Here is a 9615-nt window from a genome sequence, read left to right as displayed (position 1 = left end):
AAAGTTTTTAACCAGAATTCTTAATGGCATGTGAAATTAAAAATTTCACAATACTGTTCTCAAAATCAAAGTTTTAATCTCTAATATATATGCATGTGACTGTGTGCATGTGTGAATGTGTGTTCATATAGCCACATGAAGCACAATATACTTAGACTACAAGATCTTCATGAGAAACCTAATTTTAAGGTCAGCTATAGAATTCAAGGGTGGAAGATCTTTTCATAGTATGAATCAAGAAACAATCATAAACAGGAAAAAAGACTTACAAATAATGGAGGGGAGAAATTCAGGTCACAATATGCCCAGAAGCCATACTTTTTTTCTTGCCTCAAGTAAGGAGATCTCTAAAAATACAATCTTTATAGATAGAGAAAACATTTTTTTTTAATAGAGATCTTTTGTAGGAGACCATTTGCAGATAATATTCTAAACATATTTCCTTGTCAGAATTTTACTGAATTTTCCTGAATTTTCAGCATTTGCATGTGTGATAATGCATAGGAACATAATGAGCTACACCAATAGAGTCATAGTTAATGAAGCCAGTTGTTGAATTAGAATATATAGGTTAAAGTGGAAGTTCTAGCAGGTGAAGAAATTGGGACTGTGTTGTAAACATGTTGCTATTAAATTCGGTACGAGAATGGGGTATGGATCAACATAGCCCATTGACACTAATGTGATCAGAGGATTAAGACAGAAGACCATAGTTGGGACTAGAATCCTGAGGATTTCATTATTACTCTTTCCTCTAGGATTTTATTCAGGTGAGAACAAAAGACAGCTGCAGTAGCAAATTTCTCAGTCACAAGAATTTTCCTAGGCTGTCCATGGCTGGTAGAGGGGCTCAACCACATGATCAAAATCCAGGCTTGTTCTGCCTTCCCCTGCCACCATATTCTGCATGTGGCTATTGTCTTCAAGGTTGCATGTAATTTGCTTCATTTCTGGGAATCGTTATCTATATAACACTCAGGAGAAAGGTTGAAGGGTCGAAAACCATCATGAACTTGTCTTCTTTTTTTTCTTAAAAGTGTTATTTTATTATAAGCTATATCATACATACAAAAGAGTCCAAATAATGTACATGTAATGTGTACACACACGTGATTCAAAACAAAATAATATAATGAAAACCTGTTATGACTGTCCTAGAATAAGAAATAGAATGTAGAACATAGCCAATATCCTGGAAGCCTCCTGTATCCTTCTTTTATTCCATCTCCCTCTCTCCTTACCTGAGATAAATACTGGTTTGTCTTTTGTCATATTTTTGGTTTGCTTTAATTTTGTTATATATGTATGCATCTTTAAGCAATATGTATTTGAGTTTTGCATGATTTTGGCCTTTACGTAAAGAGGCATTTTACGTTTTCTTCTGCAACTTGCTTTTTTGCTCACTATTAGATTTAAGGTATTCATTCATTTTTGATGTTATTCATTTTCACTGAACTATGGTTTTTCTATTGTTTGACTATATATCAGTCCAGTCTCCAATTTAAGTTGTATTCTGTTTTTTCCCTGTTTTAAGGAAGAAAGCTAGTACCCCCTTGAGCATGCACAGAAGATTTTCATACCTAGGAGTGGAATTGCTGTATTATATGTTATGTTAATTTCCAACTTCTGTAGATAATGGCCAACTCTTTCCAGGTATTGTATCAATTTTCTTTCCCACCAACAATGTTTAAGATTTCTGTTTCTCCACCTCCTTGCCAACATCATTATCATTGAATTTCTGTGAGTATGATGGGTATACAATAGTATCTCAATGTGTTTACTTTGTATTTTTCAGATTACAAATGAGTGTACTTCTTCAATTTTTTTGGATATTTATGTTTTCTCATCTGTGAAATGCCTGGACAAGTCTTTTATCCATTTATCTATTTTGGGGGGGCTGATTTTCTGAATTCTAGTTCTCTATTATGGATTTGTGTTACAAATATGATCTCCTATCTTGTAGCTTACCTTTGCCTGATCTTTATGGTGCCTTTGAATAAACATGGCTAAGATAAAATTGATAACTTCTGTTTATAAGTTTTGTCTTTTGGTTTTGTGTGTTTTATGTCTCATTAAAAAATCCTCTTACCATAGGGAGCACCTGGGTGGCTCGGTTGGTTGAGCATCCGACTCTTGATTACGGCTCATGTCATGATCTCAGGGTCCTGGGATCCGGCTCTATGCTCTGTGCTCCACGCTCAGTGGGGAGTCTGCTGAACATTCTCTCTCTCTCTCTCTCCTTCTCCCTCTGCCTCCCCCCTCCATGCATGCACTCTCTCTCTGAAATAAATAAATCTTTAAAAAAGCTTTTTCACCTGAGATCATAAACATATTTGCTTCCAAAGTTTTTCATGCTTTTCATATTTAAGCCCATAATCTATTTGAAAGTGATTTTTGAATATAGTATGAGGTTGAGATAGTTTTATTTTTTTCCATGTAGATCCCCATTTGTCCCACCATTGCACTGATATCCAAAGCCATCTCTTCATCAAGCTCCCATATGGGTATGGATCTATTTCTCGGCTCTCTCTTTTGTTTCAATTGTCTAGTTGTCTATTTTGCTGAGCTAAAATTACCCTCCCCTAATTGCAGTGCTTTCATAACCTTGCTTTCTGGCCTTCTTCATCAGGAGTACCTTACCTATTTGGTCTTCTCTATATATGTCAGCTTGTCATGAAAAATTCTGTTGGAATTTGGATTGCAGTTTCATTGAATTTAAAGGTCAATTTGGGGAGAATTAACATGTTTATAATATTAAGTTTCCCTATCTAAATACATGGCAGATCATTGCATGTATTTAGTCCTCTTAAAAAATACCATTTTTTTAAGGATTTATTTATTTATTTGAGAGAGCGAGAATGAGAGAGAGGAGAGTACATGAGAGGGGGGAGGGTCAGAGGGAGAAGCAGGCTCCCCGCTGAGCAGGGAGCCCGATGCGGGACTCGATCCCAGGACTCCGGGATCATGACCTGAGCCGAAGGCAGTCGCTTAACCAACTGAGCCACCCAGGCGCCCAAAAAATACCATTTTAGAAAGCAATAAAATCTAGGAATAAATCTAGAAAATATATGTAATAACTTAAAGGAGAAAAAACTTTATTGAAGATATATTTTCTAATGTTTTGTTAGTGGTGTACAGTAATGTAATTGACTTTCATATATTAATCATATATCCAACAATTTTGTCAAACTGTCTTTTTAATTCTAATAATTTTTCTGGCTATTCTTTTGTGTTGTATATGTTCGTATGTTATATAGTCACAGATGAATAATGATGGCTTCCTTTTCCTTTCCAAGCCTAATGTTTTTTATTCCTTTTTCCTGCTTTTTATTGTAACTAAGGGTTTCAATACAATGTTGAATAGAAGTGGTGAGAGAAGGTATTCCTATTTTGGTCTTTATTTAAAAGAGAAGGATTTCAATATTCACTGTTAAGTGTGAGATTTGCTCTGGTCTCTTTCTTTCTTTCTTTCTTTCTTTCTTTCTTTCTTTCTTTCTTTCTTTCTTTCTTTCTTTCTTCTTTCTTTCTCTTTCTTCTCTTTACCAGTTAAGTATATTCATTTCTAGTCCTATTTGGTGGGATTCTTTTAAAATCACAAATGGACATTGAACTTAAATAATGTTTTTGCTATATAAAGTTAATCTTACAGCTTTTCTAGTCTTTATCTGTTAATGTAGTTGTGATGCACATGAAAACATGTCACTCAGCTTTCCCATTGCAAGGAGAGTGATTGACTGTGGCCCCAGCTTCCCCGCCCCCCCCGGATCTAACACTGTGTTCACATGGAGGCCCAAACTTTCTATGGGCTGCTGCCAGCCAATGACTCAACAGGGTGAGAATTCTAATGCAGGCTATTTCTGCAAAATGTGGGACTCCCTGATGAACCACTGTGGCTTTTGGTGTTGAGTTGTATAAGATCTTTATATATTTTGGATATTAACCCTTTATCAGATATGTCACTTTCAAATATCTTTTCCCATTTAGTAGATTATCTTTTAGTCTTGTTAATTGTTTCCTTTGCTGTGCAAAAGCTTTTTATTTTGACATAGTCCTAATAGTTTATTTGTGCTTTTATTTCTAGACATATCTAGAAAAATGTTGCTGCAGCTGATGTCAGAGACCTTACAGCCTATGCTCTCTTCTAGGATGTTTATGGTTCCTGTATTTTCTCTTTTTAAACATAGTATTTTGGTCACCCAATTCTTCAAGATTGGTAGAAAATAAAATAAGAATAACTGTAACTCTGGAACACATCTGGCCCTTGAAAAATGTGGGGGTGGGGTGCCCATCCCCTGCATAGTCAAAATCCATGTATGGCTTTCGACTCTCCAAAAACTTAACTACTGATAGCCTACAGTTGACTGGAAGCCTTACTGATAACATAAACAGTCAATGAACACATATTTGTATGTTATATGTATAATCTTACAATAAAGTAAACTAGAGGAAAGAAAATATTATTAAGAAAACCATCAGGAAGGAAAGATATATTTTAGTACTCTATTTATCAAAAAAAATCTGCATATAAGTAGACCCATGAAGTTCAAACCTATGTTGTTCAAAGGTCAGCTATAATTGATCAACAATGAAAAAAGCCAACACTGGGAAAAAAGGTGACCATTTTAGAGCTCATAAAATAGTCAATGAAGACAATATTGGACTTAGTCTGTTTCATAAAACCTGATTTCAAATTTTTTTAAATTTGCAATATTGAATATTGCAGAATTTTCTCATTTTGAGAGGTTCCAAAAGGGGAGATAATTCAAAGTAGATGGGCATCCCTTAAAATGAAATATCTATATTTTTAATTCAAATTCAATTTAGGTAACATATAATGTATTATTAGTTTCAGGGATAAATTTAGTGATTCATCAGTTGCATATAACACCCAGTGCTCATCCTCCTTAATGCCCATCACCCAGTTACCCCATCTCCCCCCACCATCCCTCCAGCAATCCTTGTTTGTTTCCTATAGTTAAGAGTCTTATAGTTTGCCTCCCTCTCTGTGTTCATCTTATTTTTCCTTCCCTTCTTCTATGTTCATACATTTTTTCTTAAATTCCACATAAGTGAAATTATATGGTATTTGTTTTTCTCTGATTTATTTCATTTAGCATAATACCCTCTAGTTCCAACCATGCTGCTGCAAATGGCAAGATTTCATTCTTTTTGATGGCTGAGTAATATTCCATTGTGCATATATACCCATTCCATTGTGCACATCTTCTTTATCCATTCATATGTCTGACAATATGATACAAAATGATTATAGTAAGGAAAACTACAGAAACAACCAACAGAACCAATGAGGCTCTAGGAGGGCTTGCTGGTGAGCTCAGTTTAAAAGGCCACCTTCAAAAAAAATGAAGATGAGAAAAGAGCCAAGTGTCACTGGGTCATAGTTTGAGATACCAATTCTTATGTTTCTTTTTTTTCTCACTGTATTTTCCCTCTTTCCACCCTCCTTTCCTGTCTATTTAAGTAATAGAGTGGCTCTAAACTTCATTGTCTCAGAAGAGATATGTGGGTAAGGTGGAACATCTAAGAGACATTCTAGCTTTTGTTTCTAAGAGTTTAAGCCCTTCGAAGTCTTTAAGAAAAGGGATGAGAGATTTTTTGGGTCAGGGCATAGTATCTAGGGAGACTGTTACTCTTCCAGGTTTGACAGAGATTGCCTGTAAAAGCAGAGTGTATATAGACGACTGGAGTAGAGGAGACCTGTGCACTGCTCTTTGGTTTGTGCTCATTCATGGACACACCTGGTGATTCTTTAGCACAGGGTTTTCTATGAGGCAAAAGCTCATAAATATTTGTTAAATATTTGGGAGTCAGAAACCTAGAATGTAAAGATTTGTGAAGAATTTTAAGGATAACAGAAAGAGGGGTGCCTGGGGGGCTCAGTCAGTTAAGTGCTGACTCTTGGTTTCACTCAGGTCATGATCTCCGGGTTGTGAGATCGAGCTGCATGTCGGGCTCCATGCTTGGTGGGGTTCTGCTTGGGTTTCTCTCTTCCTCTCCCTCTGCCCCTTCCCCACCTCGCTAAAATAAATATATAAGTGAAATCTTAAAAAAAAAAAGAAAGAAAGAATTTTTGAACAACTTCTTAATAGAAAGGAGAAAAAGGAAGGAAAACATACTATTTGGTCCAGGAGTATATGAAATGACACTAAGAAGACAAAATGACTAAATTCTTATTTCATTTCCCTGTTTTCTAGAATGGAAAATTATCTTCAAACTGAGATATGTAAAATAAACATGGTTAAGATATTTTCTAAGAGCAAATCTGCTGGTTAGTCTTCATGTCTGTCTTTTCCTGCTCTGCTCCATGTTCTGGGAGATAGCCCTAAATGGATTATATCACAAGAGCACCTTTGTTAACTAGCTTCTTGTTGGGTTTGAATCAGGGGGCAGAGGAGAGAAGTTGAGAGCTAGATAAGTGAGAATGTGGGGTGTTCTTCCTTGGACCCTACCCTGCTTGGGTGCCTCCTTCCTTCATAGCTACAGCTTTCCACCAGACGGTCCCACTTCCTCTTCCAATTCTAGTTTGCAGAGGGCTCCAGTAGCATTTCCTCCTCTTATCCCTTTGGGCCAAAGGAGCTATGCTGGTTATTCTTTGCATTTATGGATCTACTTATCCCTATTGTTCCTCTTGCTCTGTGTCTAGGAGGCTACCCTGTATGGACTTCACCAAAAGGCTCCTTTTTCTCGGGCTCCCAGGTGGGTTCAGTCAATGAGAGGCATCAACAGGATTTCGGAGGGTGGGGGTGGGGATACTGAGATTGGGATATTTATTCCTCTGTCCCTTATCCCCCTCTGTCCTCCCTTCCCTTGCCATGCTGGGTTGGTTTTGGGCGGTGGGCCTTTACTAAAGGCCAAATATAGCTTCTATCAGAGCTATTCCTTACTGTAATCTCCGGGGATTCTAGCAGCAGCTCCCTCCACTTACTCATTTAGGCTTGGGGGATACTTCTGTTCCTGATCTGCCTCCCTTACTAGCTCTGGGATATTGCACTATCACTCCTCATTTATCCTAAACACTGCCCAGGGCTTTTTTTTTTTTTTTAAAGATTTTATTTATTTATTTGACACAGAGAACACAAGTAGGCAGAGTGGCAGGCAGAGAGAGAGGGAGAAGCAGGCTCCCCGCCGAGCAGGGAGCCCCACACGGGGCTCAATCCCAGGACCCTGGGATCATGACCTGAGCCTAAGGCAGACGCTTAACCGACTGAGCCACCCAGGCGCCCCTGTCTAGGGCTTTGTAAGCAAACTATTCCTTCAATTACCCAGTTTAATTGTGTCATCTATTTCTTACTGGGCACCCTAATTGATTCACCAGCTTCCTACCATCTCTGGTCTTTTACCATCCCTGTTTTTTCCTTAAATCTGTCCACATCCCTGTAAGTATTCTGTCTGTTAAAGTCTATTGATATTATCCCTCTGGGAGTAAGGAGGGGATTCTGTGTCCTTCCAGGACCTTGACTGATACACTAAGTGAAGATATAGCAAGACATTTCCTCGTTGCTTTATGGACATTTTAGTTCTCAGGCACAGACAAATTATAACCCATAGAACTGACAGCACTTGCATTAGCACCCTAGGAATTATTGTCAGTAATTTCTAAAAGATTGTGGAGGATAGGAGGCATGACAGGAAACTAGAAATGAACAGCTGTGATCCTTAAAGTTCCAAAAAAAGGAGAAAAGTGGCTTCTAGAAAATTAATATCCATGAAAATATAGTTGGAGGATGTACACCACCCGATGTGTCAAGACTAAAACAGTATTTTCAAAGAGAGGCAAACTGACCAAAGGAACATTAAAAAAAGTCTAGAAGCAGAATCCACATGTACCTATTACCTGAATATGACAAAGGAGTTACTCCAAAGCAATGGGTAAAGGATGGTCTTTTCAATAAATGGCATTGAATCAATTGGATATCCAAATGGAAAAAACCAGCTTGATCCCTGCCTCATGTCATACCCCCAAATTTAATTATAGATGAGTTACCAATATAAATTTAAAAGGTAAAACATAGGAGTTTAAGATGGTGAAATAGGAAGAGCCTGGATTCACCACCTCTCATGGGTATATCAAATCTATTGTTACATGTGGAATAGTTCCCTCTGAAAAAGAACTGGTAGCTGAGCAGCTGCCTGCACAACAAGGGATAAAAAGGCCACATCTAGACCAGTAGGAGAGGCATAGATAAGGTCTCACCAAAAATCCCACCCCCAGTGTGGTGACACACAATAAGGCAGGAGCTGAGTTTGGAGCTTTTCCCTGAGGATGAGGGGTTTGTGCCTACATTGGACATCTCAACCCTTAGGACCTGCACCAGGGAAAAAAGTCCTCCAAAACATCTGGTTTTGGAAGCCAACAGGTTTATGTCCAGGAGACCCAGGGATTATGGGGATCTGAGATGCTTGTTTTGGAGAGCTTGCATGTAGACTCACTTATATCAGGAACTAGCACAAAGGCAGCAGTATGAGAGGAGACTGGATTATATGTGAAGGAGATTCATTTGCTAATCCTAAAGCATCTGCTAGGAGAGCAGGGACCAGTTAAGACTCTTTGGGGACAGAGGTGCTGGTAAGCACCATTTTTGCACTCTCTCTCTACCTTGGTAGTATAGGCAGGCATATGTGGACACAACTTTGCTAAAGCTGAAGCCATGTTCTGCCCCAACACCCTTCTCCTACATCACCGAATCTTGGATGCCAGTACTCTTTCCCAGCCTTGCTAAAGCTGTGAGCATGCCTCACTCTCAGTGCTCATCCCAGGCCTCGCTAAAGCCATGGTTGTGCCCCACCCCAATTGTGCTTCTCAGGCATTGCTAAAGCCAATGATGTGCCCTCCCCTCAAAACTCTCCTTTCGCCTTGCCTAAGCTGGCAGGCAAGCACAGTCCACACCGGAGATGGCTCTTGATCTTCTGGCTCTGGTTGCCAGAGGGGCTTGTGTTCCCAGGGCTCACAGGACTGTAATAATTAGAAAGACAGTTCTGGGCAGGCTACCACACCCAGGGTATGAAAAACATCCCCAGTCTGCCTGTAAAAAAAGGCTCATTTAATTGTCTTAGAGCTTCAACCTGAGGGATAGGCTTCAGGTATGCCATATAGCTAGAGATTACAGAGGTACTCTAAGAAAATGCAGGCAGGGAGACACCATCTTTGAGACCTCCATTGGTCTCACCACAGTTCACACCAGTGAACTTAGAAAGAAACTTGAATACTCATCTGAAGCCCCAGTTCTTACAACTATTACCTAGCAAGCACCTCTAGGTCTCCTAGTCTGAAGGTCAGCAGGATCTATGATTGTGGTCCCTCAGGCCTGTATATATTTTCATGCTTTAAAAGCTGCTGCCTAAGGAGATGGCTTCCAGTTATCCTGAAACAGAGTGCTGACTAGAATCCCTCCCTTTGGAACACGGACACGTCTTAGCTTTCCCTCAACAACTGAGACCCATCAAGAATAAATTAGGCTACTTAGACAATCACAAGGGTTCAAGAGACAACCAAGAGCTAGGGCAAGGTTGAACAATAAGGTTCATCTTCTACACAAAGTCACTCATTCAAAAGTGAGAGAGGTATCTCTTTTGCCCAATACCTATAAACAAACA

The sequence above is a fragment of the Eumetopias jubatus genome, unplaced genomic scaffold (genome assembly GCF_037043125.1).
Source record: "Eumetopias jubatus isolate StellerSeaLion01/CBP00866 unplaced genomic scaffold, mEumJub1_p1.0 scaffold_3, whole genome shotgun sequence".
NCBI lineage: Eukaryota > Metazoa > Chordata > Mammalia > Carnivora > Otariidae > Eumetopias > Eumetopias jubatus.
Note: the sequence above shows the minus strand (reverse complement) of the source record.